This window comes from Salvelinus sp. IW2-2015, linkage group LG8 (assembly GCF_002910315.2).
Source record: "Salvelinus sp. IW2-2015 linkage group LG8, ASM291031v2, whole genome shotgun sequence".
Taxonomy (NCBI): Eukaryota; Metazoa; Chordata; class Actinopteri; order Salmoniformes; family Salmonidae; genus Salvelinus; species Salvelinus sp. IW2-2015.
Genome location: NC_036848.1, coordinates 32,663,043 through 32,670,240, shown reverse-complemented (window position 1 = coordinate 32,670,240; position 7,198 = coordinate 32,663,043). Strand labels below are relative to the sequence as shown.

At 40.8% G+C, this 7,198-nt stretch overlaps 1 pseudogene; it reads left to right on the top strand.

Annotated features, from left to right (window-relative positions):
* The first annotated feature begins 2,705 nt into the window (after positions 1-2,705).
* On the top strand, positions 2,706-6,440 carry LOC111968223 (NAD(P)H pyrophosphatase NUDT13, mitochondrial-like; annotated as a pseudogene).
* The last annotated feature ends 758 nt before the right edge of the window (positions 6,441-7,198 follow it).

The window sequence follows — 7,198 nt, the reverse complement described above, 5'->3', positions numbered from 1 at the left end:
ATGTCAGAACAACTATGGCTGAATTATTATCCTTACACTTTCAAAAATACTAGTCGAATAAGACCTAGGAGAGATAACGATTTTTGGCAAAGAGATTTATTTATAGACTGATACAAATCAGTAGTGGATTTATGTACGAGCGACATGGGCCTGGGAGAGCTGAAGGGAGGGGGTTTGCCCAGGGCGCCATACAAGCTAGAACCGCCACATACGCTTGAAACAAATAGCCAAACCGAAAACTGCAGACAAAAATGCTTTCTGCTACTAAGATCAGTGAAATGTAGGCTAAACTGACAACGGAGCATAAATCTCAACTAGCAAGCAAGTCGCAGCAATGAAGAACGCGAATGTGGGGAGAATTCTGGCAGRGGGGAGATTTTCGGCACAACACCTGCCAGCAGCAGATAATATCCTCTCCACACGTGAAGAGCAACTGGGGATGCTAAACACCCTTTTGGACACTCTTGCCAGGCTAGGCAGAGTTGCAGAGTGGTATTTTTATTTTTCTATAGGTAGGCCTAAAGGTTTATAGGCAAAATAACCCAATCAAAACAGAAAGCTCCTTGAACATGGGAATATGCCAGGCTTATTGGGCCAAAATCAATTATGGCCTGTTGTATAGATGATAGAACGAATATTAAGGAACGTTTAAGAGATCCARTTTTTTTGTTTATAAATACTTTGCTACAATGACACACTTAGTTATCTACCCACCTCATTCCTTTCTTTTAGCATGTCATGCTTTTGGCATACTCTTCTTTTCGGATTCCACAATGATTCTTTAGTTGTGCACTCTACATCACCGCACTCCCTTTCTTGATATTGGTCCTCATCTTTATAAGTCACCTTGATTTAGCACCTGTGTGTTTTATCAGATACAACYTCTTATGGYTTAGATCCCGCTAACGGGATCGATATGACAACAGCCAGTGAAAGTGCAGGGTGCCAAATTCAAAACAACAGAAATCTCATAATTAGAATTCCTCAAACATAGAAGTATTTTACACCATTTTAAAGATAATCCCACCACAGTGTCCGATTTCAAAAAGGCTTTACGACGAAAACACACCAAACGATTATGTTAGGTCTGCACCTAGTCACAGAAAAACACAGCCATTTTTTTCAGCCAAAGAGAGTAGTCACAAAAAGCAGAAATAGAGATAAAATAGAGATAAAATGTATCACTAACCTTTGATGATCTTCATCAGATGACACTCATAGGACTTCATGTTACACAATACATGTATGTTTTGTTCGATAAAGTTCATATTTATATCCAAAAATCTGAGTTTACATTGGCGCGTTATGTTTAGTAGTTCCAAAACATCCGGTGATTTTGCAGAGAGCCACATATATTTACAGAAATACTCATCATAAATGTTGATGAAAATACAAGTGTTATGCATGGAACCTTAGATAAACTTCTCCTTAATGCAACCGCTGTGTCAGATTTCAAAAAAGCTTTACCGAAAAAGCACACCATGCAATAATCTGAGTATAGCGCTTAGACAACAAAACAAGCCAAACAGATTTCCGCCATGTTGTGTAGTCAACAGAAGTCAGAAATAGCATTATAAATATTCACTTACCTTTGATGATCTTCATCAGAATGCACTCCCAGGAATCCCAGTTCGACAATAAATGTTTGATTTGTTCGATAAAGTCCATCATTTAWGTCCAAATACCTCCTTTTTGTTCGCGCTTTTAGCCCAGTAATCCAAATTCATGAGGCGCGAGCAGACGAAAAGTCAAAAAGTTCCGTTACAGTCCRTAGAAACATGTCAAATGAAGTATAGAATCAATCTTTAGGATGTTTTTATCATAAATCTTCAATAATGTTCCAACTGGAGAATTCCTTTGTCTGTAGAAATGCAATGGAATGCAAGCTACCTCTCACGTGAACGCGCATGACCAGCTCATGCCACTCTGGCAGACCTCTGACTCATTCAGCTCCCATTCCCCCCTCCTTCACAGTAGAACCCTCAAACAAGGTTCTAAAGACTGTTGACATCTAGTGGAAGCCTTAGGAAGTGCAATATGACCYCATAGAAAAAATATCAGTTACAGTGTATTCGATAGGCAATGAGTTGAAAAACTACAAACCTCAGATTTCCCACTTCCTGGTTGGATTTTTTCTCAGGTTTTTGCCTGCCATATGAGTTCTGTTATATCACAGACATCATTCAAACAGTTTTAGAAACTTCAGAGTGTTTTCCATCCAAATCTACTAATAATATGCATATATTAGCAACTGGGCCTGAGTAGCAGACAGTTTACTCTGGGCACCTTATTCATCCAAGCTACTCAATACTKCCCCCAGCCATAACAAGTTAATGAAAATATAAAGCGAACTCATGACAGTAGCTAAAACAAGGGGCTGTATCAGCACACAAGTAGACTACAAATGCATGCTGGGGCAGGCATGCCCTGAGCTCGTGAAGTGAGTGCTACTGGAGCGCTACTGGAGCGAAATTGGAGCCAGTGAGAAAGCCAATGCTCCAGCCTTTGGGAATCTCGCTCCACCCACCTGTCAAATTGGTCAGGCTCTGCTCCAGCTCCGCTCACATACTCTGATTGGAACCAGCCCTCTCTGGTCAAGCCAGGACAGTGCTACAAAGACAGTTTCGACTATCATCAACTTTGTCTTTCACTTTGATCCTTTTTTAAATTAGATTGTATAATGTAGAATCATTTGTCAACATAGGATGAGGTCAGTTCAGTTCACTCTCAGATATACCACACCAATTTAATAAGCATACCACAAGTTAAATAACAGTTGAATGGGATTTGTTATATTAATTACATTCATGCTAAAGTTATGGCATGTCTGATTTAGGCTCCTGAATAAGATAGAGGATGATGACGCATGTCGAGCAGCGTTGCAGTCTGGGAACATTTTCCCTGTGGCATGGAGGTTAGAATTGAGACGAAGACGTTATACAACAAGGACAGCCCACTCCCACTTCAGAATTTCTMATTTGAGAGTGACATTATTGTAATGATATAAAAGAAACGGGTATTTCTTGACATGAACAACTTTCAACAGAGATTTATATAGCAACACGAACTTGTAGGTTGCACGTCATGGGAATATGTTTGTTCCTCTCAGATGTAGAAGGAAATCCTGGAAAAGCTTGGAGAGGACAAGGAGATTGTGAATTAATCTATTCTCCTCAACTGCACTGAACAGAACGAAGCACATTTCTCCTTTGATTATTATTATTTGACCCTGCTGGTCATCTATGAGCATTTGAACATCTTGGCCATGTTCTGTTACAATCTCTACCCGGCACAGCCAGAAGAGGATTGGCCACCCCTCATAGCCTGGTTCCTCTCTAGGTTTCTTCCTAGGTTCCAGCCTTTCTAGGGAGTTTTTCCTAGCCACCGTGCTTCTACACCTGCATTGCTTGCTGTTTGGGGTTTTAGGCTGGGTTTCTGTACATCAGCTGATGTAAGAAGGGTTTTATAAATACATTTTATTAAATTTGATTGATGTTGGTAAGAGAACATCAATACATATGACAAATTACTTCATGGCATCACTGTTCGAACAGTAAATTCCCATTTGGAATAATAATCCATCTCATTCTCCAATTAAATTGTCCTCTGTGTCTCATGGGTCAGAGTTCAGGTTGACTGACTGTCTCTCTGTGTTGTTGTAGGGTCTATAGAGCAGGTTGATGTGGAGAGGCTGTGTGGAGGAACCTTCACAGACCTGAGGAAAGCCTTCTTCCTACTGAGAGGGCCTGAGGCACCGCTTGTAGCCAGAGTGGATATTTGAGTCAAGTCTCTCCAATCTAGTGTTTTACTGTATTTCTAGTATTGTACTGTACCGTGTGTGTCTCTCTGTGTGTTTGCTCTTATACCTGGGTGTGTGTTTTGATCGTCAGGGGCTTCTGCAGCTCCACTTGGCTGCCCGCCCATAGGAACCAGTCTGGCAGTCAGTGTGTGTCACAGCAGTGGGATCACTTATTACTCCATGTTCAATTAGCTATTCAGCAGATCTCATAACACGATGGGAAAACGTCACACTTCTGCGTTGTCTGGATCAGAGCTCTGTCCCTTTGGCTGACGTGGCCTGCACGCAGCCGGGGTCTCAGCAGCCCTCTTCTCAGATGAGTTCTGAGGCTCTGACCTCGCAATCAGCTTCGAGACACGGCAGATGCTGGATCATTCCGGCTATTGCGATAGGGAGTTCCATGGTGAGGCATATATCTGTACCTGGGGCAAAAGTTCAGGATATCACCAGGTTACTTCCCGAGGCTGTGCGTCAGTCACCGGGGGCTGATACTGTCATGGTTCATGTGGGGTCGAATGACATTATGAAGGGCAGCTCAGAACAGCTGAAGATGGATTTTAAAGAACTGATTGGGTTACTACTTGACACCAACAAACGCCCCATAATATCTGGCCCTCTGCCCTCCCTAAATCGTTGCTTCCCAGTAAAGCAAGAAAAACAATCAAGCATCCCAGAAAAGTGTTAAAAATAGCCCACGTTAACATATGTAGCTTAAGAAACAAGGTTCATGAAGTCAATAATTTGCTAGTAACAGATGACATTCATTTTCTGACAATCTCTGAAACTCACTGAGATAATACCTTTGATGATACAGTGGTAGAAATACATGGTTATAAGATCTACAGAAAAGACAGAAATGCCAAAGGTGGAGGTGTGGCTGTTTATATTCAGAACCACRTTMCTGTTAAGATTAGAGAGGATCTCATGTTAAATACTGTTGAAGTAACATGGCTACAGGTTCATCTGACTCACCTAAAGCCCATTCTGGTGGGAAGCTGCTATAGACCACCAAGTGTTTGATMATTTATATGATATTAATAGAGAGGTATATTTTCTGGGCGGTTTAAATATTGACCGGCTTTCATCAGGATGCCCACTCAACAGAAAGCTTAAAGATTAAATAAAGGTGTAAAAAAAAAAAAAAAATCGGTGTCCAAAAATACCGAAAAATTCAGATTGTTATGAAAACTTGAAATCGGCCCTAATTAATCGGCCATTCCGATTAATCGGTCAACCTGTAGTTTGAACTACTGGCACACAGCTCGGACACCCATGCATAACCCACAATAAATGCCAAGTCCAGAATCTGTTGTGAATGTATTGTAATGTTTAAAAAAAATTGTAACTGTCTTAATTTTGCTGGACCCTAGGAGGAGTAGCTTCTGCCTTGGCGGCAGCTAATGGGGATCCATAATAAATGCAGTACAATGGGCTTTGGTCATGAAATATGTAGTTAGTACATTACCCAAGCTGAGAGAAAAGTAATTCCGTAGTCTATTTTGTTTTCTTTTACAGATGTTTCCGGTGGTGATCGTACTAGTGTCTGATGGGAAAAGGTGTTTCCTGGGTTTCCTGGGGAGGCAGTACACTGCAGCATGTACACTGCACTGGCAGGCTTCTGTGACACGGGTGAGTCTCACATGTCACACATTTTAAACTAATGAAGCATGTGTACTGACTATTTATAACATGTCTATTACATAGGCTATAATCCAGTTATTACAAATATGCGTCCCAGCTGTAAACAGCATGAGAGATGTAACTTACTTATCCATAACTGTACTCGTTAAGACTATTATATTAYTGTTAGCGTAAGCGCTGGTGTAGGTTCCTGAATGTGTTTCCCGCAACAGGTGAGCCCACRGAGGAGACACTCCGCAAGGAGATAGCTGAGGATGTGGCGTTGGAGTCTATCCAGTACTCAGACTCTCAGCACTGGCCCTTCCCACAGAGCTCCTTCATGATGGCCTGTCACGCCACCGTCAACCCAGAAAAGACACAGGTAAGTCAGTGGCTGCCTCTCTACGCTAGCCCTCTCTGTGTTTAATACATTCATGTCGCTTGAGTGTGTGCAAGACATCTGGACGAAGCCTTTTCCACAGGGCCGGACTAATTTAAATCTGTTTTTTAGGCCTGTTTCTGGGCCGGTGGAGATAACATTTTAGAGTTCTAAAGATWTTTTCCTGCAATTCTACACATTTCGCCATGGTTAATGCAGGTATATGCTACAGTATCTGAGTGACACAAACATAACACAATCAGGTTGGTAACCTAGCTCTGCTTCTAGCTCTGCTAGATCCCTATTTGTTTTAAATAATTTTTTGTTCATTTCATTTTTAAAGCGAATTTGAGATTCTACTTGTAATGAAAAGCTCTATATAAAATAAATATATGATTATTTATTGTTATTAAAATGTTCCTATGCCAATACACAGTGTATATTGAAACAGGATATTATATGTTGAAAACGGAACTAGCTGTACGGTGGTTCAGCCTTCATGAAGTCCAAGAGGCTCTGAAGATCAAGGCACCACCTTGGAACAACAAAAGCGAGCCCACTGTGTTCTGGGTTCCACCAAGCTACGGCATAGCTAACAGGCTGATCCAGGAATGGGCCAATCAACAACCGCTCAAATCATAGGAAGATGGGCGGACGGTGGACAGCATCAAAGCTGCAAATGTAACATACAGATGATTTTAAAAGACCAGGCAGCAATACTGTACTGTGTTAACTGCTTGGTGACATTCAGACGGGAAGTTTGATTTTGATAAAACCAATGAACATTCCGGGGTCCATAACAGACACTGTGGGGACCAGTGGACAGGAAATACATCTCACTTGTGTAAAAAATGTATGTGCGATAGGGACTTGCTTTCATTTTTGAACAGTATATCAGTAATTAATTGAACGCCTTTGAAGGGCTAGGATAAAATGCAAAATGTTTCTTTCGTATTCAAGATTGCCATATGTAAAACACATTTTTGCATACATTTTAAGAGATTCTGCAGTACTTTTGTATACTTTTTAACCAGTAGTCCTGAATGTAGCACTCACGAGCCAAAAGTGGTCCCAAAAATGTCATACTACGTCACATACAGTGGCAAGAAAAAGTATGTGAACCCTTTGGAATAACCTGGATTTCTGCATAAATTTGACATAAAATTTGATCTGATCTTCATCTAAGTCACAACAATAGACAAACACAGTGTGCTTAAACTAATAACACACAAATTGTATTTTTATTGTCTATATTGATTACATAATTTAAACATTCACAGTGTAATGTCATGGAAAAAGTATGTGACCCCCTAGGCTAATGAATTCTCCAAAAGCTAATTAGAGTCAGGAGTAAACTAACCGGGAGTCAAATCAATGAGACGAGATAGGAGATGTTTGTT